The sequence below is a fragment of the Orcinus orca genome, unplaced genomic scaffold (assembly GCF_937001465.1).
Source record: "Orcinus orca unplaced genomic scaffold, mOrcOrc1.1 scaffold_50, whole genome shotgun sequence".
Taxonomy (NCBI): Eukaryota; Metazoa; Chordata; class Mammalia; order Artiodactyla; family Delphinidae; genus Orcinus; species Orcinus orca.
Genome location: NW_026044104.1, coordinates 1,226,232 through 1,248,782, shown reverse-complemented (window position 1 = coordinate 1,248,782; position 22,551 = coordinate 1,226,232).

Genomic DNA, 22,551 nt, shown 5'->3' with positions numbered 1-22,551 from the left:
GAGCTACTCCTTGCTCAACGAAATGGACTCAACACCCCATATTAAACGCCTAAGAATGTACCTGACTAGTAAGTATCTTAAAACCTATGGATTGCTATGTCTCCGAAAGAGAATCAAGCGTGTGTACAGGGGCATAAATGCAGCAGTGATAGGATTGGAGAGGTTTGGTGAGCAAATGAAGACCCTTTGAAATCACATTGCATGGTACCCATTCCACGGGTCTCAACTCTCCAGGTTTAAGGGATTCTTCCTTCAGCTAAAACATGCATGTGGATCCCAGAGTATGATCAACCGTGTGAGTGGGAGACGTTTTCAAATATGTCTCAGTTCTCGTACCCTGGTACTCGGGTGCAACATTCCAGACGCTTTATTAACACTCTCCCGACTTGGAGAGTCAGTGCCTTTAACCTCCTGTATGGCCCAGTTTGCAATTTCTGCGGAAGATGAACAGGAATAGGGAGAACCAATGACAGTCTAGCTGGAGGTGTCTGGACGGGCGAAATTAACTCTCATTTCCCACCAGGAAGAGGAATTAACCAAAGGCTCAGCATACCGTGCCGGAACCAGATTAGGGCCTGAAGCAATCCTGCGGTGTTGCGGCCAGCTCACAAGAAAGCGAGTTGAAGAAAGGAGCTCAGGGGCACTGTAATTCACAAACCTGCAGAGTTATAAATGACAGCTATCGTCCAAAAATATACTGAAGTAAGGCTGCCAAGAGGACTTGAAAGCGGGGCAGAATTGCAGGAAACCGATTTCAGGAGGTAGACTGGAATTGCATTTAAAGCATAGGAAAAGAGGCAGAACGTCCACAATGATGCACTTGGCCAAAAAGGGCGTATGCGTTTTTTCCTGAATATATTCAGGACAAAACACATATGCCCTTTTTGGCCAACCAAGCAAGCTTGCAAAGGAAATCTGCACTACAATGAAGTCTCACTTCCCCACGGTCAAAAGGGCCATCTGAAAAAAGTGTAAAATCCAGAAAGGCAGGACAGGCCATGGAGAACTGGGAGCCTTGTTATGCTGATGGGCGGGATGTAAATTGCCAACAGCCACTCAGGAGAAGTGTATGGTGTTTCCTGAAACATCTAAAGAACTGAGGAAAAGAGCCTAGGGCACTTCCACTTATGGTCCTATAGCTTAGGGAAATTAAAATCAAAAACACACAGCCACCCCAAAGTTTGGGACAGCTCTGTTTACAAGAACCTCGTTTACGGTACAAGTTCAATATCACAGAAAGTGAAAAATGGATAAAGAAGTTGTGGTACTTACGTACAATGCAATATCACTCAACAATGAAATCTATGTCATCAGGCCCGTAGCAGCATAATGAGTGGATTCAGGTATGATGATTCTAACTGAAATAAGTCACACAGAAAAAGAAACGTCATAAGATATCACTAATACACGGAATGTAAACTTGGCTACACAGGCACTGAATTACAAAACAGAACAGGGTCTCAAATTTAGAAAACCAACTTATGCTTGCTTAAGGGCAAAGGTGAGTTGGGGTGCTGCATAAAACCAGAGATTGAAATGAGCACAGATAAAGTTCCTTAAGCCAAATATGTAATAGAGAAGAGCTACTCCTTGCTCAACGAAATGGACTCAACACCCCATATTAAACGCCTAAGAATGTACCTGACTAGTAAGTATCTTAAAACCTATGGATCGCTATGTCTCCCAAAGAGAATCAAGCGTGTGTACAGGGGCATAAACGCAGCAGTGATAGGATTGGAGAGGTTCGGTGAGCAAATGAAGACCCTTTGAAGTCACATTGCATGGTACCCATTCCACGGGTCTCAACTCTCCAGGTTTAAGGGATTTTTCCTTCAGCAAAAACATGCATGTGGAACCCAGAGTATGATCAACCATGTGATCGGGAGACGTGTTCAAATATGTCTCAGTTCTCGTACCCTGGTACTCGGGTGCAACATTCCAGATGCTTTACTAACACTCTCCCGACTTGGAGAGTCAGTGCCTTTAACCTCCTGTTTGGCCCAGTTTGCAATTTCTGCGGAAGATGAACAGGAATAGGGAGAACCAATGAGAGACTAGCTGGAGGTGTCTGGACGGGCAAATTTAACTCTCATTTCCCACCAGGAAGAGGAATTAAGCAAAGGCTCAGCGTGCCGTGCCGGAACCAGATTAGGGCCTGAAGCAATCCTGCGGTGTTTCGGCCAGCTCACAAGAAAACGAATTGAAGAAAGGAGCTCAGGGGCACTGTAATTCACAAACCTGTAGAGTTATAAATGACAGCTATCGTCCAAAAATATACTGAAGTAAGGCTGCCAAGAAGACTTGAAAGCGGGGCAGAATTGCAGGAAACCGATTTCAGGTGGTAGACTTGATTTGCATTTAAAGCATAGGAAAAGAGGCAGAACGTCGACAATGATGCACTTGCCAAAAAGGGCGTATGCGTTTTTTCCTGAATATATTCAGGACAAAACACATATGCCCTTTTAGGCCAACAAAGCAAGCTTGCAAAGGAAATCAGCACTACAATGAAGTCTCACTTCCCCCCAGTCAAAAGGGCCATCTGAAAAAAGTGTAAAATCCAGAAAGGCAAGACAGGCCATGGAGAACTGGGAGCCTTGTTATGCTGTTGTGCGGGATGTAAATTGCCAACAGCCACTCAGGAGAAGTGTATGGTGTTTCCTGGAACATCTAAAACAAAGCAACAGAGCCTAGGGCACTTCCACTTATGGTCCTATAGCTTAGGGAAATTTAAATCAAAAGACACAGCCAACCCAAAGTTTGGGACAGCTCTGTTTACAAGAACCTCGTTTACGGTACAAGTTCAATTTCACAGAAAGCGAAAAATGGATAAAGAAGTTGTGGTACTTACGTACAATGCAATATCACTCAGCAATGAAATCTATGTCATCAGGCCCGTAGCAGCATAATGAGTGGATTCAGGTATGATGATTCTAACTGAAATAAGTCACACAGAAAAAGAAACATCATAAGATATCACTAATACACGGAATGTAAACTTGGCTACACAGGAACTGGATTACAAAACACAACAGGGTCTCAAATTTAGAAAACCAACTTATGCTTTCTTAAGGCGAAAGGTGAGTTGGGGTGCTGCATAAAACCAGAGATTGAAATGAGCACAGATAAAGTTCGTTAAGCCAAATATGGAATAGACAAGAGCTACTCCTTGCTCAATGAAATGGACTCAACACCCCATATTAAACGCCTAAGAATGTACCTGACTAGTAAGAATCTTAAAACCTATGGATTGCTATGTCTCCGAAAGAGAATCAAGCGTGTGTACAGGGGCATAAACGCAGCAGTGATAGGATTGGAGAGGTTCGGTGAGCAAATGAAGACTTTTTGAAGTCATATTGCATGGTACCCATTCCACGGGTCTCAACTCTCCAGGTTTAAGGGATTCTTCCTTCAGCTAAATCATGCATGTGGAACCCGGAGTATGATCAACCGTGTGATCGGGAGACGTGTTCAAATATGTCTCAGTTCTCGTCCCCTGGTACTCCGGTGCAACATTCCAGACGCTTTACTAACACTCTCCTGACTTGGAGAGTCAGTGCCTTTAACCTCCTGTATGGCCCAGTTTGCAATTTTTGCGGAAGATGAACAGGAATAGGGTGAACCAATGTGAGACTAGCTGGAGGTGTCTGGACGGGCAAATTTAACTCTCATTTCCCACCAGGAAGAGGAATTAACCAAAGGCTCAGCGTGCCGTGCCAGACCATGATTAGGGCCTGAAGCAATCCTGCGGTGTTGCGGCCAGCTCACAAGAAAGCGAGTTGAAGAAAGGAGCTCAGGGGCACTGTAATTCACAAACCTGCAGAGTTATAAATGACAGCTATCGTCCAAAAATATACTGAAGTAAGGCTGCCAAGAGGACTTGAAAGCGGGGCAGAATTGCAGGAAACCGATTTCAGGAAGTAGACTGGAATTGCATTTAAAGCATAGGAAAAGAGGCAGAACGTCCACAATGATGCACTTGGCCAAAAAGGGCGTATGCGTTTTTTCATGAATATATTCAGGAAAAAACGCATACGCCCTTTTGGGCCAATCAAGCAAGCTTGCAAAGGAAATCTGCACTATAATGAAGTCTCATTTCCCCCCGGTCAAAAGGGCCATCTGAAAAAAGTGTAAAATCCAGAAAGGCAGGACAGGCCATGGAGAACTGGGAGCCTTGTTATGCTGATGGACGGGATGTAAATTGCCGACAGCCACGAGGGAGAAGTGTATGGTGTTTCCTGAAACATATAAAAAACAAAGCAACAGAGCCTAGGGTACTTCCACTTATGGTCCTATAGCTTAGGGAAATTAAAATCAAAAAGACACAGCCACCCCAAAGTTTGGGACGGCTCTGTTTACAAGAACCTCCTTTACGGTACAAGTTCAATTTCGCAGAAAGTGAAAAATGGATAAAGAAGTTGTGGTACTTACGTACAATGCAATATCACTCAGCAATGAAATCTATGTCATCAGGCCCGTAGCAGCATAATGAGTGGATTCAGGTATGATGATTCTAACTGAAATAAGTCACACAGAAAAAGAAACATCATAAGATATCACTAATACACGGAATGTAAACTTGGATACACAGGAAGTGGATTACAAAACAGAACAGGGTCTCAAATTTAGAAAACCAACTTATGCTTGCTTAAGGGGAAAGATGAGTTGGGGTGCTGCATAAAACCAGAGACTGAAATGAGCACTGATAAAGTTCCTTAAGCCAAATATGTAACAGACAAGAGCTACTACTTGCTCAACGAAATGGACTCAACACCCCATATTAAACGCCTAAGAATGTACCTGACTAGTAAGTATCTTAAAACCTATGGATTGCTATGTCTCCGAAAGAGAATCAAGCGTGTGTACAGGGGCAAAAACGCAGCTGTGATAGGGTTGGAGAGGTTCGGTGTGCAAATGAAGACCCTTTGAAGTCATATTGCATGGTACCCATTCCACGGGTCTCAACTCTCCAGGTTTAAGGGATTCTTCCTTCAGCTAAAACATGCATGTGGAACCCAGAGTATGATCAACCATGTGATCGGGAGACGTGTTCAAATATGTCTCAGTTTTCATGCCCTTGTACTCGGGTGCAACATTCCAGACGCTTTATTAACACTCTCCCGACTTGGAGAGTCAGTGCCTTTAACCTCCTGTTTGGCCCAGTTTGCAATTTCTGCGGAAGATGAACAGGAATAGGGAGAACCAATGAGAGACTAGCTGGAGGTGTCTGGACGGGCAAATTTAACTCTCATTTCCCACCAGGAAGAGGAATTAACCAACGGCTCAGCGTGACGTGCCGCAACCAGATTAGTGCCTGAAGCAAAACTGCGGTGTTGTGGCCAGCTCACAAGAAAGCGAGTTGAAGAAAGGAGCTCAGGGGCACTGTAATTCACACACCTGCAGAGTTATAAATGACAGCTATCATCCAAAAGTATACTGAAGTAAGGCTGCCAAGAGGACTTGAATGTGGGGCAGAATTGCAGGAAACCAATTTCAGGAGGTACACTGGAATTGCATTTAAAGCATAGGAAAAGAGGCAGAACGTCCACAATAATGCACTTGGCCAAAAAGGGCATATGCGTTTTTTCCTGAATATATTCAGGAAAAAACATATACGCCGTTTTTGGCCAACCAAGCAAGCTTGCAAAGGAAATCTGCACTACAATGAAGTCTCACTTCCCCCTGCTCAAAAGGGCCATCTGAAAAAAGTGTAAAATCCAGAAAGGCAGGACAGGCTATGGAGAACTGGGAGCCTTGTTATGCTGATGGGTGGGATGTAAATTGCCAAAAGCCACTGGGGAGAAGTGTATGGTGTTTCCTGAAACATCTAAAAAACAAAGCAACAGAGCCTAGGGCACTTCCACTTATGGTCCTATAGCTTAGGGAAATTATAATCAAAAAGACTAAGCCACCCCAAAGTTTGGGAAGGTTCTGTTTACAAGAACCTCGTTTACGGTACAAGTTCAATATCGCAGAGAGTGAAAAATGGATAAAGAAATTGTGCTACTTACTTACAATGCAATATCACTCAGCAATGAAATCTAAGGCATCACGCCCATAGCAGCATAATGAGTGGATTCAGGTATGATGATTCTAACTGAAATAAGTCACACAGAAAAAGAAACATCATAAGATATCACTAATACACGGAATGTAAACTTGGCTACACAGGAACTGGATTAAAAAACAGAACAGGGTCTCAAATGTAGAAAACCAACTTATGCTTGCTTAAGGGGAAAGGTGAGTTGGGGTGCTGCATAAAACCAGAGATTGAAATGAGCACAGATAAAGTTCCTTAAGCCAAATATTAATAGACAAGAGCTACTCCTTGCTCAACGAAATGGGCTCAACACCCCATATTAAACGCCTAAGAATGTACCTGATTAGTAAGTATCTTAAAACCTATGGATTGCTATGTCTCCGAAAGAGAATCAAGCGTGTGTACAGGGGCATAAACGCAGCAGTGATAGGATTGAAGAGGTTCGGTGAGTAAATGAAGACCCTTTGAAGTCATATTTCATGGTACCCATTCCACGGGTCTCAACTCTCCAGGTTTAAGGGATTCTATCTTCAGCTAAAACATGCATGTGGAACCCAGAGTATGATCAGCTGTGTGATCGGGACACGTGTTCAAATATGTCTCAGTTTTCCTCCCCTGGTTCTCGGGTGCAACATTCCAGATGCTTTACTAACACTCTCCCAACTTGGAGAGTCAGTGCCTTTAACCTCCTGTTTTGCCCAGTTTGCAATTTCTGCGGAAGATGAACAGGAATAGGGTGAACCAATGAGAGACTAGCTGGAGGTGTCTGGACGGGCAAATTTAACTCTCATTTCCCACCAGGAAGAGGAATTAACCAAAGGCTCAGCGTGCCGTGCCAGAACCAGATTAGGGCCTGACGCAATCCTGTGGTGTTGCGGCCAGCTCACAAGAAAGCGAGTTGAAGAAAGGAGCTCAGGGGCACTGTAATCACAAACCTGCAGAGTTATAAATGACAGCTATCGTCCAAAAATATACTGAAGTAAGGCTGCCAAGAGGACTTGAAAGCGGGGCAGAATTGCAGGAAACCGATTTCAGGAGGTAGACTGGAATTGCATTTAAAGCATAGGAAAAGAGGCAGAACGTCGACAATGATGCACTTGGCCAAAAAGGGCGTATGCGTTTTTTCCTGAATATATTCAGGAAAAGACGCATATGCCCTTTTTGGCCAACCAAGCAAGCTTGCAAAGGAAATCTGCACTACAATGAAGTCTCACTTCCCCCCGGTCAAAAGGGCCATCTGAAAAAAGTGTAAAATCCAGAAAGGTAGAACAGGCCATGGAGAACTGGGAGCCTTGTTATGCTGATGGATGGGATGTAAATTGCCAACAGCCACTAGGGAGAAGTGTATGGTGTTTCCTGAAACATCTAAAAAACAAAGCAACAGAGCCTAAGACACTTCCACTTATGGTCCTATAGCTTAGGGAAATTAAAATGAAAAAGACACAGCCACCCCAAAGTTTGGGACAGCTCTGTTTACAAGAACCTCGTTTACGGTACAAGTTCAATATCACAGAAAGTGAAAAATGGATAAAGAAGTTGTGGTACTTACGTACAATGCAATATCACTCAACAAAGAAATCTATGTCATCAGGCCTGTAGCAGCATAATGAGTGGATTCAGGTATGATGATTCTAACTGAAATAAGTCACACAGAAAAAGAAACATCATAAGATATCACTAATACACGGAATGTAAACTTGGCTACTCATGAACTGAATTACAAAACAGAACAAGGTCTCAAATTTAGAAAACCAACTTATGCTTGCTTAAGGGGAAAGGTGAGTTGGGGTGCTGCATAAAACCAGAGATTGAAATGAGCACAGATAAAGTTCCTTAAGCCAAATATGTAACAGACAAGAGCTACTCCTTGCTCAACGAAATGGACTCAACACCCCATATTAAACGCTTAAGAATGTACCTGACCAGTAAGTATCTTAAAACCTATGGATTGCTATGTCTCCGATAGAGAATCAAGCGTGTGTACAGGGGCATAAACGCAGCAGTGATAGGATTGGAGAGGTTCGGTGAGCAAATGAAGACACTTTGAAGTCATATTGCATGGTACCCATTCCACGGGTCTCAACTCTCCAGGTTTAAGGGATTCTTCCTTCAGCTAAAACATGCATGTGGAACCCAGAGGATGATCAACCGTGTGATCGGGAGACGTGTTCCAATTTGTCTCAGTTCTCATCCCCTGGTACTCGTGTGCAACATTCCAGATGCTTTACTAACACTCTCCCGACCTGGAGAGTCAGTGCCTTTAACCTCCTGTTTGGCCCAGTTTGCAATTTCTGCGGAAAATGAACAGGAATAGGGAGAACCAATGAGAGACTAGCTGGAGGTGTCTGGACGGGCAAATTAAACTCTCATTTCCCACCAGGAAGAGGAATTAACCAAAGGCTCAGCGTGCCGTGCCGGAACCAGATTAGGGCCTGAAGCAATCCTGCGGTGTTGCGACCAGCTCACAAGAAAGCGAGTTGAAGAAAGGAGCTCAGGGGCACTGTAATTCACAAACCTGCAGAGTTATAAATGACAGCTATCGTCCAAAAATATACTGAAGTAAGGCTGCCAAGAGGACTTGAAAGCGGGGCAGAATTGCAGGAAACCGATTTCAGGAGGTAGACTGGAATTGCATTTAAAGCATAGGAAAAGAGGCAGAACGTAGACAATGATGCACTTGGCCAAAAAGGGCGTATGCGTTTTTTCCTGAATATATTCAGGAAAAAACGCATACGCCCGTTTTGGCCAACCAAGCAAGCTTGCAAAGGAAATCTGCACTACAATGAAGTCTCACTTCCCCCTGGTCAAAAGGGCCATCTGAGAAAATTGTAAAATCCAGAAAGGCAGGACAGGCCATGGAGCACTGGGAGCCTTGTTATGCTGATGGGCGGGATGTAAATTGCCAACAGCCACTTGGGAGAAGTGTATGGTGTTTCCGGAAACATCTAAAAAACAAAGCAACAGAGCCTAGGGCACTTCTATTTATGGTCCTATAGCTTAGGGAAATTAAAATCAAAAAGACACAGCCACCCCAATGTTTGGGACGGCTCTGTTTACAAGAACCTCGTTTACGGTACAAGTTCAATATCACAGAAAGTGAAAAATGGATAAAGAAGTTTTGGTACTTACGTACAATGCAATATCACTCAGCAATGACATCTATGTCATCAGGCCCGTAGCAGCATAATGAGTGGATTCAGGTATGATGATTGTAACTGAAATAAGTCACACAGAAAAAGAAACATCGTAAGATATCACTAATACACGGAATGTAAACTTGGCTACAAAGGAACTGGATTACAAAACAGAACAGGGTCTCAAATTTCGAAAACCAACTTATGCTTGCTTAAGGGGAAATGTGAGTTGGGGTGCTGCATAAAACCAGAGATTGAAATGAGCACAGATAAAGTTCCTTAAGCCAAATATGTAATAGACAAGAGCTACTCCTTACTCAACGAAATGGACTCAATACCCCATATTAAACGCTTAAGAATGTACCTGACTAGTAAGCATCTTAAAAGGTATGGATTGCTATGTCTCCAAAAGAGAATCAAGCGTGTGTACAGGGGCATAAACGCAGCAGTGATAGGATTGGAGAGGTTAGGTGAGCAAATGAAGACCCTTTGAAGTCATATTGCATGGTACCCATTCCACGGGTCTCAACTCTCCATGTTTAAGGGATTCCTCCTTCAGCTAAAACATGCATGTGGAACCCAGAGTATGATAAACCGTGTGATCGGGAGACGTGTTCAAATATGTCTCCATCCTCCTCCCCTGGTACTCGGGTGCAACATTCCAGACGCTTTACTAACACTCTCCCGACTTGGAGAGTCAGTGCCTTTAACCTCCTGTTTGGCCCAGTTTGCAAATTCTTCTGAAGATGAACAGGAATAGGGAAGACCAATGAGAGACTAGCTGGAGGTGTCTGGACGGGCAAATTTAACTCTCATTTCCCACCAGGAAGAGGAATTAACCAAAGGCTCAGCGTGCCGTGCCGGAACCAGATTAGGGCCTGAAGCAATCCTGTGGTGTTGCGGCCAGCTCACAAGAAAGCGAGTTGAAGAAAGGAGCTCAGGGGCACTGTAATTCACAAACCTGCAGAGTTATAAATGACAGCTATCATCCAAAAATATACTGAAGTAAGGCTGCCAAGAGGACTTGAAAGCGGGGCAGAATTGCAGGAAACCGAGTTCAGGAGGTAGACTGGAATTGCATTTAAAGCATAGGAAAAGAGGCAGAACGTCGACAATGATGCACTTGGCCAAAAAGTGCGTATGCGTTTTTTCCTGATTATATTCAGGAAAAAACGCATACACACTTTTTGGCCAACCAAACAAGCTTGCAAAGGAAATATGCACTGCAATGAAGTCTCACTTCCCCCTGGTCAAAAGGGCCATCTGAAAAAAGTGTAAAATCCAGAAAGGCAGGACAGACCATGGAGAACTGGGAGCCTTGTTATGCTGATGGGCGAGATGTACATTGCCAAAAGCCACTTGGGAGAAGTGTATGCTGATTCCTGAAACATCTACAAAACAAAGCAACAGAGCTTAGGGCACTTCCACTTATGGTCCTATAGCTTAGGGAAATTAAAATTAAAAAGACACAGCCACCCCAAAGTTTGGGACGGCCCTGTTTACAAGAACCTCATTTACGGTACAAGTTCAATATCACAGAAAGCGAAAAATGGATAAAGAACTTGTGGTATTTACGTACAATGCAATATCACTCAGCAATGACATCTATGTCATCAGGCCCGTAGCAGCATAATGAGTGGATTCAGGTATGATGATTCTAACTGAAATAAGTCACACAGAAAAAGAAACATCATAAGATATCACTAATACACGGAATGTAAACTTGGCTACACACTAACTGAATTACAAAACAGAAAAGGGTCTCAAATTTAGAAAACCAACTTATGCTTGCTTAAGGGGAAAGGTGAGTTGGGGTGCTGCATAAAACCAGAGATTGAAATGAGCACAGATAAAGTTCCTTAAGCCAAATATGTAATAGACAAGAGCTACTCCTTGCTCAACGAAATGGACTCAACACCCCATATTAAACGCCTAAGAATGTACCTGACTAGGAAGTATCTTAAAACCTATGGATTGCTATCTCTCCGAAAGAATATCAAGCGTGTGTACAGGGGCATAAACGCAGCAGTGATAGGATTGGAGAGGTTCGGTGAGCAACTGAAGACCCTTTGAAGTCATATTGCATGGTACCCTTTCCACGGGTCTCAACTCTCCAGGTTTAAGGGATTCTCCCTTCGGTTAAAACATGCATGTGGAAACCAGAGTATGATCAACCGTGTGATCGGGAGACCTATTCAAATATGTCTCAGTTTTAAACCCCTGGTACTCGGGTGCAACATTCCAGACGCTTTACTAACACTCTCCCGACTTGGAGAGTCAGTGCCTTTAACCTCTTGTTTGGACCTGTTTGTAATTTCTCCGGAAGATGAACTGGAAAAGGGAGAACCAATGAGAGACTAGCTGGAGTTGTCTGGACGGGCAAATTTAACTCTCATTTCCCACCAGGAAGAGGAATTAACCAAAGGCTCAGCGTGCCGTGCCGGAACCAGATTAGGGCCTGAAGCAATCCTGCGGTGTTGCGGCGAGCTCACAAGAAACTGAGTTGAAGAAAGGAGCTCAGGGGCACTGTAATTCACAAACCTGCAGAGTTATAAATGACAGCTATCATCCAAAAATATACTGAAGTAAGGCTGCCAAGAGGACTTGAAAGCGGGGCAAAATTGCAGGAAACCGATTTCAGGAGGTAGACTGGAATTGCATTTAAAGCATAGGAAAAGAGGCAGAACGTCCACAATGATGCACCTGGCCAAAAAGGGCGTATGCGTTTTTTCCTGAATATATTCAGGAAAAAACGCATACGCCCTTTTTGGCCAACCAAGCAAGCTTGCAAAGGAAATCTGCACTACAATGAAGTCTCACTTCCCCCCAGTCAAAAGGGCCATCTGAAAAAAGTGTAAAATCCAGAAAGGCAGGACAGGCCATGGAGAACTGGGAGCCTTGTTATGCTGATGAGCGGGATGTAAATGGCCAACAGCCACTCGGGAGAGGTGTATGGTGTTTCCTGAAACATCTAAAAAACAAAGCAACAGAGCCTAGGTCAATTCCACTTATGGTCCTATAGCTTAGGGAAATTAAAATAAAAAAGTCACAGCCACCCCAAAGTTTGGGACAGCTCTGTTTACAAGAACCTCGTTTACGGTACAAGTTAAATATCGCAGAAAACGAAAAATGGATAAAGAAGTTGTGGTACTTACGTACAATGCAATATCACTCAGCAATGAAATCTATGTCATGAGGCCCGTAGCAGCATAATGAGTGGATTCAGGAATGATGATTCTAACTGAAATAAGTCACACAGAAAAAGAAACATCATAAGATATCACTAATACACGGAATGTAAACTTGGCTACACAGGAACTGGATTACAAAACAGAACAGGGTCTCAAATTTAGAAAACCAACTTATGCTTGCTTAAGGGGAAAGGTGAGTTGGGGTGCTGCATAAAACCAGAGATTGAAATGAGCACAGATAAAGTTCCTTAAGCCAAATATGGAATAGACAAGAGCTACTCCTTGCTCAACGAAATGGACTCAACACCCCATATTAAACGCCTAAGAATGTACCTGACTAGTAAGTATCTTAAAACCTATGGATTGCTATGTCTCCGAAAGAGAATCAAGCGTGTGTACAGGGGCATAAACGCAGCAGTGATAGGATTGGAGAGGTTCGGTGAGCAAATGAAGACCCTTTGAAGTCATATTGCATGGTACCCATTCCAAGGGTCTCAACTCTCTAGGTTTAAGGGATTTTTCCTTCAGCTGAAACATGCATGTGGAACCCAGAGTATGATCAACCGTGTGATCAGGAGACGTGTTCAAATATGTCTCAGTTCTCGTCCCCTGGTACTCGGGTGCAACATTCCAGACGCTTTACTAACACTCTCCTGACTTGGAGAGTCAGTGCCTTTAACCTCCTGTTTGGCCCAGTTTGCAATTTCTGCGGAAGATTATTAGGAATAGGGAGGACCAATGAGAGACTAGCTGGAGGTTTCTGGACGGGCAAATTTAACTCTCATTTCCCACCAGGAAGAGGAATTAACCAAAGGCACAGCGTGCCGTGCCGGAAGCAGATTAGGGCCTGAAGCAATCCTGCGGTGTTGCGGCCAGCTCAGAAGAAAGCGAGTTGAAGAAAGGAGCTCGGGGGCACTGTAATTCACAAACCTGCAGAGTTATAAATGACAGCTATCGTCCAAAAATATACTGAAATAAGGCTGCCAAGAGGACATGAAAGCGGGGCAGAATTGCAGGAAACCGATTTCAGGAGGTAGACTGGAATTGCATTTAAAGCATAGGAAAAGAGGCAGAAGGTCGACAATGATGCACTTGGCCAAAAAGGGCGTATGCGTTTTTTCCTGAATATATTCAGGAAAAAACGCATACGCCCTTTTTGGCCAACCAAGCAAGCTTGCAAAGGAAATCTGCACTACAATGAAGTCTCACTTCCCCCCCCCGTCAAACGGGCCATCTGAAAAAAGTGTAAAATCCAGAAAGGCAGGACAGGCCATGGAGAACTGGGAGCCTTGTTATGCTGATGGGCAGGATGTAACTTGCCAACAGCCACTCGGGAGAAGTGTATGGTGTTTCCTGAAACATCTAAAAAACAAAGCAACAGAGCCTAGGGCACTTCCACTTATGGTCCTGCAGCTTAGGGAAATTAAAATAAAAAAGACACAGCCACCCCAAAGTTTGGGATGGCTCTGTTTACAAGAAAATCGTTTACGGTACAAGTTCAATATCGCATAAAGCGAAAAATGGATAAAGAAGTTGTGGTACTTACGTACAATGCACTATCACTCAGCAATGACATCTATGTCATCAGGCCCATAGCAGCATAATGAGTGGATTCAGGTATGATGATTCTAACTGAAATAAGTCACACAGAAAAAGAAACATCATAAGATATCACTAATACACGGAATGTAAACTTGGCTACACAGGAACTGAATTTCAAAACAGAACCTGGTCCCAAATTTAGAAAATCAACTTATGCTTGCTTAAGGGGAAAGGTGAGTTGGGGTGCTGCATAAAACCAGAGATTGAAATGAGCACAAATAAAGTTCCTTAAGCCAAATATGTCATAGACACGAGCTACTCCTTGCTCAACGAAATGGACTCAAAACCCCATATTAAACGCCTAAGAATGTACCTGACTAGTAATATCTTAAAATCTATGGATTACTATGTCTCCGAAAGAGAATCAAGCATGTGTAGAGGGGCATAAATGCAGCAGTGATAGGATTGGAGAGGTTCGGTGAGCAAACGAAGACCCTTTGAAGTCATATTGAATGGTACCCATTCCACGGGTCTCAACTCTCAAGGTTTAAGGGATTCTTCCTTCAGCTAAAACATGCATGTGGAACCCAGAGTATGATCAACCGTGTGACCGGGAGACTTGTTCAAATATGTCTCAGTTTTCCTCCTGTGGTACTCGGGTACAACATTCCAGATGCTTTACTAACACTCTCCCGACTTGGAGAGTCAGTGCCTTTAACCTCTTGTTTGGCCCAGTTTGCAATTTCTGCGGAAGATGAACAGGAATAGGGAGAACCAATGAGAGACTAGCTGGAGGTGTCTGGACGGGCAAATTTAACTCTCATTTTCCACCAGGAAGAGGAATTAACCAAAGGCTCAGCGTGCCGTGCCGGAACCAGATTAGGGCCTGAAGCAATCCTGCGATGTTGCGGCCAGCTCACGAGAAAGCGAGTTGAAGAAAGGAGCTCAGGGGCACTGTAATTCACAAACCTGCAGAGTTATAAATGACAGCTATTGTCCAAAAATATACTGAAGTAAGGCTGCCAAGAGGACTTGAAAGCGGGGCAGAATTGCAGGAAACCGATTTCAGGAGGTAGACTGGAATTGCATTTAAAACATAGGAAAAGAGGCAGAACGTTGACAATGATGCACTTGGCCAAAAAGGGCGTATGCGTTTTTTCCTGAATATATTCAGGAAAAAGTGCATACGACCTTTTTGGCCAACCAAGCAAGCTTGCAAAGGAAATCTGCACTACAATGAAGTCTCACTTCCCCCCAGTCAAAAGGGCCATCTGAAAAAAGTGTAAAATCCAGAAAGGCAGGACAGGCCATAGAGAACTCGGAGCCTTGTTATGCTGATGGGCGGGATGTAACTTGCCAACAGCCACTCAGGAGAAGTGTATGGTGTTTCCTGGAACATCTAAAACAAAGCAACAGAGCCTAGGGCACTTCCACTTATGGTCCTGCAGCTTAGGGAAATTAAAATCAAAAAGACACAGCCACCCCAATGTTTGGGACGGCTCTGTTTACAAGAACCTCATTTACGGTACAAGTTCAATATCAGAGAAAGTGAAAAATGGATAAAGAAGTTGTGGTACTTACGTACAATGCAATATCACTCAGCAATGAAATCTATGTCATCAGGCCCGTAGCAGCATAGAGTGGATTCAGGTATGATGATTCTAACTGAAATAAGTCACACAGAAAAAGAAACATCATAAGATATCACTAATACACGGAATGTAAAATGGCTACACAGGAACTGAATTTCAAAACAGAACATGGTCCCAAATTTAGAAAATCAACTTATGCTTGCTTAAGGGGAAAGGTGAGTTGGGGTGCTGCATAAAACCAGAGATTGAAATGAGCACAGATAAAGTTCCTTAAGCCAAATATGTAATAGACACGAGCTACTCCTTGCTCAACGAAATGGACTCAAAACCCCATATTAAACGCCTAATAATGTACCTGACTAGTAAGTATCTTAAAACCTATGGATTGCTATGTCTCTGAAAGTGAATCAATCGTGAGTACAGGGGCAAAAACGCAGCAGTGATAGGATTGGAGAGTTTTGGTGAGCAAATGAAGACCCTTTGAAGTCATATTGCATGGTACCCATTCCACGGGTCTCAACTCTCCAGGTTTAAGGGATTCTTCCTTCAGCTAAAACATGCATGTGGAACCCAGAGTATGATCAACCGTGTGATCGGGAGACGTGTTGAAATATGTCTCAGTTCTCGTCCCCTGGTACTCGGGTGCAACATTCCAGATGCTTTACTAACACTCTCCCGACTTGGAGAGTCAGTGCCTTTAACCTCCTGTTTGGCCCAGTTTGCAAATTCCGCGGAAGATGAACAGGAATAGGGAGAACCAATGAGAGACTAGCTGGAGGTGTCTGGACGGGAAAATTTAACTCTCATTTCCCACCAGGAAGAGGAATTAACCAAAGGCTCAGCGTGCCATGCCGGAACCAGATTAGGGCCTGAAGCAATCCTGCGGTGTTGCGGCCAGCTCACAAGAAAGCGAGTTGAAGAAAGGAGCTCAGGGGCACTGTAATTCACAAACCTGCAGAGTTATAAATGACAGCTATCATCCAAAAATATACTGAAGTAAGGCTGCCAAGAGGACTTGAAAGCCGGGCAGAATTGCAGGAAACCGATTTCAGGAGGTAGACTGGAATTGCATTTAAAGCTTAGGAAAAGAGGCAGAAGGTCGACAATGATGCACTTGGCCAAAAAGGGCGTATGCGTTTTTTCCTAAATATATTCAGGAAAAAACGCATACGCCCTTTTTGGCCAACCAAGCAAGCTTGCAAAGGAAATCTGCACTACAATGAAGTCTCACTTCCCCCGGTCAGAAGGGCCATCTGAAAAAAGTGTAAAATCCAGAAAGGCAGGACAGGCCATGGAGAACTGGGAGCCTTGTTATGCTGATGGGCGGGATGTAAATTGCCAACAGCCACTCGGGAGAAGTGTATGGTGTTTCCTGAAACATCTAAAAAACAAAGCAACAGAGCCTAGGGCACTTCGACTTATAGTCCTATAGCTTAGGGAAATTAAAATCAAAAAGACACAGCCACCCCAAAGTTTGGGACGGCTCTGTTTACAAGAACCTCGTTTACGGTACAAGTTCAATATCGCAGAAAGTGAAAAATGGATAAAGAAGTTGTGGTATTTACATACAATGCAATATCACTCAGCAATGAAATCTACGTCATCAGGCCCGTAACAGCATAGAGTGGATTCAGGTATGATGATTCTAACTGAAATAAGTCACACAGAAAAAGAAACATCATAAGATATCACTAATACATGGAATGTAAACTTGGCTACAGAGGAACTGGATTACAAAACAGAACAGGGTCTCAAATTTAGAAAACCAACTTATGCTTGCTTAAGGGGAAAGGTGAGTTGGGATGCAGCATAAAACCAGAGATTGAAATGAACACAGATAAAGTTCCTTAAGCCAAATATGTAATAGACAAGAGCTACTCCTTATTCAACGAAATGGACTCAACACACCATATTAAACGCCTAAGAATGTACCTGACTAGTAAGTATCTTAAAACCTATGGATTGCTATGTCTCCGAAAGAGAATCAAGCATGTGTACAGGGGCATAAACGCAGCAGTGATAGGATTGGAGAGGTTCGGTGAGCAAAGAATGACCCTTTGAAGTCATATTACATGCTACCCATTCCACGGATCTCAACTCTCCAGGTTTAAGGGATTCTTCCTTCAGCTAAAACATGCATGTGGAACCCAGAGTATGATCAACCGTGTGATCGGGAGATGGGTTCAAATATGTCTCAGTTTTCGTCCCCTGGTACTCGGGTGCAACATTCCAGATGCTTAACTAACACTCTCCCGACTTGGAGAGTCAGTGCCTTTAACCTCCTGTTTGGGCCAGTTTGCAATTTCTGCGGAAGATGAACAGGAATAGGGAGAACAAATGAGAGACTAGCTGGAGGTGTCTGGATGGGCAAATTTAACTCTCATTTCCCACCAGGAAGAGGAATTAACCAAAGGCTCAGCGTGCCGTGCCGGAACCAGATTAGGGCCTGAAGCAATCCTGCGGTGTTGCGGCCAGCTCACAAGAAAGCGAGTTGAAGAAAGGAGCGCACGGGCACTGTAATTCACAAACCTGCAGAGTTATAAATGACAGCTATCGTCCAAAAATATACTGAAGTAAGGCTGCCAAGAGGACTTGAAAGCGGGGCAGAATTGCAGGAAACCGATTTCAGGAGGTAGACTGGAATTGCATTTAAAGCATAGGAAAAGAGGCAGAACGTCGACAATGATGCACTTGGACAAAAAGGGCGTATGCGTTTTTTCCGGAAAAAACGCATACGCCCTTTTTGGCCAACCAAGCAAGCTTGCAAAGGAAATCTGCACTACAATGAAGTCTCACTTCCCCCCGTCAAAAGGGCCATGTGAAAAAAGTGTAAAATCCAGAAAGGCAGGACAGGCTATGGAGAACTGGGAGCCTTGTTATGCTGATGGGTGGGATGTAAATTGCCAGCAGCCACAGGGGAGAAGTGTATGGTGTTTCCTGAAACATCTAAAAAACAAAGCAACAGAGCCTAGGGCACTTCCACTTATGGTCCTATAGCTTAGGGAAATTAAAATCAAAAAGACACAGCCACCCCAAAGTTTGGGACGGCTCTGTTTACAAGAAACTCTTTTACGGGACAGTTTCAATATCGCAGAAAGTGAAAAATGGATAAAGAAGTTGTGGTACTTACGTAAAATGCAATATCACTCAGCAATGAAATCTATGTCATCAGGCCCGTAGCAGCATACTGAGTGGATTCAGGTATGACGATTCTAACTGAAATAAGTCACACAGAAAAAGAAACATCATAAGATATCACTAATACACGGAATGTAAACCTTGCTACACAGGAATTGGATTACAAAAGAGAACAGGGTCTCAAATTTAGAAAACCATCTTATGCTTGCTTAAGGGGAAAGGTGAGTTGGGGTGCTGCATAAAACCAGAGATTGAAATGAGCACAGATAAAGTTCCTTAAGCCAAATATGGAATAGACAAGAGCTACTCCTTGCTCAACGAAATGGACTCAACACCCCATATTACACGCCTAAGAATGTACCTGACTAGTAAGTATCTTAAAACCTATCGATCGCTATGTCTCCGAAAGAGAATGAAGCGTGTGTACAGGGGCATAAACAAAGCAGTGATAGGATTGGAGATGTTCGGTGAGCAAATGAAGACCCTTTGATGTCATATTGCATGGTACCCATTCCACGGGTCTCAACTCTCCAGGTTTAAGGGATTCTTCCTTCAGCTACATCATGCATGTGGAACCCAGAGTATGATCAACCATGTGATCGGGAGACGTGTTGCAATATGTCTCAGTTCTCGTCCCCTGGTACTCGGGTGCAACATTCCAGATGCTTTACTAACACTCTCCCGACTTGGAGAGTCAGTGCCTTTAACCTCCTGTTTGGCTCAGTTTGCAATTTCTGCGGAAGATGAACAGGAATAGGGAGAACCAATGAGAGACTAGCTGGAGGTGTCTGGACGGGCAAATTTAACTCTCATTTCCCACCAGGAAGAGGAATTAACCAAAGGCTCAGCGTGACGTGCCGGAACCAGATTAGGGCCTGAAGCAATCCTGCGGTGTTGCGGCCAGCTCACAAGAAAGCGAGTTGAAGAAAGGAGCGCACGGGCACTGTAATTCACAAACCTGCAGAGTTATAAATGACAGCTATCGTCCAAAAATATACTGAAGTAAGGCTGCCAAGAGGACTTGAAAGCGGGGCAGAATTGCAGGAAACCGATTTCAGGAGGTAGACTGGAATTGCACTTAAAGCATAGGAAAAGAGGCAGAACGTCGACAATGATGCACTTGGCCAAAAAGGGCGTATGAGTTTTTTCCGGAAAAAACGCATACGCCCTTTTTGGCCAACCAAGCAAGCTTGCAAAGGAAATCTGCACTAAAATGAAGTCTCACTTCCCCCTGGGTCAAAAGGGCCATCTGAAAAAAGTGTAAAATCCAGAAAGGCAGGACAGGCCATGGAGTACTGGGAGCCTTGTTATGCTGATGGGCGGGATGTAAATTGCCAACAGCCACTCGGGAGAGGTGTATGGTGTTTCCTGAAACATCTAAAAAACAAAGCAACAGAGCCTAGAGCACTTCCACTTATGGTCCTATAGCTTAGGGAAATTAAAATCAAAAAGACACATCCACCCCAAAGTTTGGGATGGTTCTGTTTACAAGAACCTCGTTTACGGTACAAGTTCAATATCGCAGAAAGTGAAAAATGGATAAAGAAATTGTGGTACTTCAGTACAATGCAATATCACTCAGCAATGCAATCTATGTCATCAGGCCCATAGCAGCATAATGAGTGGATTCAGGTATGATGAATCTAACTGAAATAAGTCACAAAGAAAAAGAAACATCATAAGATATCACTAATACACGGAATGTAAACTTGGCTACACAGGAACTGGATTATAAAACAGAAGGGGGTCTCAAATTTAGAAAACCAACATATGCTTGCTTAAGGGGAAAGGTGAATTGGGGTGCTGCATAAAACCAGAGATTGAAATGAGCACAGATAAAGTTCCTTAAGCCAAATATGGAATAGACAAGAGCTACACCTTGCTCAATGAAATGGACTCAACACCCCATATTAAACTCCTAAGAATGTAGCTGACTAGTAAGTATCTTAAAACCTATGGATTGCTATGTCTCTGAAAGAGAATCAAGCGTGAGTACAGGGGCATAAACGCAGCAGTGATAGGATTGGAGAGGTTCGGTGAGCAAATGAAGACCCTTTGAAGTCATATTTAATGGTACCCATTCCACGGATATCACGTCTCCTGGTTTAAAGGTTTCTGCCTTCAGCTAAAACATGCATGTGGAACACATAGTATGATCAACTGTGTGATTGGGAGACGTGTTCCAATATGTCACAGTTCTCATCCCCTGGTACTCGGGTACAACATTCCAGGTGCTTTACTAATACTCTCCCTACTTGGACAGTCAGTGTCTTTAACATCCTGTTTGGCCCAGTTTGCAATTTCTGCGGAAGGTGAACAGGAATAGGGAGAACCAATGAGAGACTAGCTGGAGGTGTCTGGACGGGCAAATTTAACTCTCATTTCCCACCAGGAAGAGGAATTAACCAAAGGCTCAGCATGCCGTGCCGGAACCAGTATAGGGCCTGAAGCAATCCTGCGGTGTTGCGGCCAGCTCACAAGAAAGCGAGTTGAAGAAAGGAGCTCAGGGGCACTGTAATTCACAAACCTGCAGAGTTATAAATGACAGCTATCATCCAAAAATATACTGAAGTAAGGCTGCCAAGAGGACTTGAAAGCGGGGCAGAACTGCAGGAAACCAATTTCAGGAGGTACACTGGAATTGCATTTAAAGCATAGGAAAAGAGGCAAAACGTCGACAATGATGCACTTGGCCAAAAAGGGCGTATGCGTTTTTTCCTGAATATATTCAGGAAAAAACGCATACGCACTTTTTGGCCAACCAAGCAAGCTTGCAAAGGAAATCTGCACTACAATGAAGTCTCACTTCCCCCCGGTCAAAAGGGCCAACTGAAAAAAGTGTAAAATCCAGAAAGGCAGGACAGGCCATGGAGAACTGGGAGCCTTGTTATGCTGATGGGCGGGATGTATATTGCCAACAGCCAAACGGGAGAAGTGTATGGTGTTTCCTGAAACATCTAAAAAACAAAGCAACAGAGCCTAGGGCACTTCCACTTATGGCCCTATAGCTTAGGGAAATTTACATCAAAAAGACACAGCCACCCCAAAGTTTGGGACGGCTCTGTTTACAAGAAACTCTTTTACAGGACAAGTTCAATATCACAGAAAGTGAAAAATGGATAAAGAAGTTGTGGTACTTACGTACAATGCAATATCACTCAGCAATGAAATCTATGTCATCAGGCCCATAGCAGCATAATGAGTGGGCTCAGGTATGATGATTCTAACTGAAATAAGTCACACAGAAAAAGAAACATCATAAGATATCACTAATACACGGAATGTAAACTTGGCTACACAGGAACTGGATTACAAAACAGAACAGGGTCTCAAATTTAGAAAACCAACTTATGCTTGCTTAAGGGGAAATGTGAGTTGGGGTGCTGCATAAAACCAGAGATTGAAATGAGCACAGATAAAGTTCCTTAAGCCAAATATGTAATAGACAAGAGCTACTCCTTGCTCAACGAAATGGACTCAACACCCCATATTAAACACCTAAGAATGTACCTGATTAGTAAGTATCTTAAAACCTATGGATTGCTATGCCTCCGAAAGAGAATCAAGCGTGTGTACAGGGGCATAAACACAGCAGTGATAGGATTGGAGAGGTTCGTTGAGCAAATGAAGACGCTTTGAAGTCATATTGCATGGTACCCATTCCACGAGTCTCAACTCTCCAGGTTTAAGGGATTCTTCCTTCTGCTGAAACATGCATGTGGAACCCAGAGTATGAACAACCGTGTGATCAGGAGACGTGTTCAAATATGTCTCAGTTTTCGTCCCCTGGTACTCGGGTGCAACATTCCAGATGCTTTACTAACACTCTCCCGACTTGGAGAGTCAGTGCCTTAAACCTCCTGCTTGGCCCAGTTTGCAATTTCTGCGGAAGATGAACAGGAATAGGGAGGACCAAT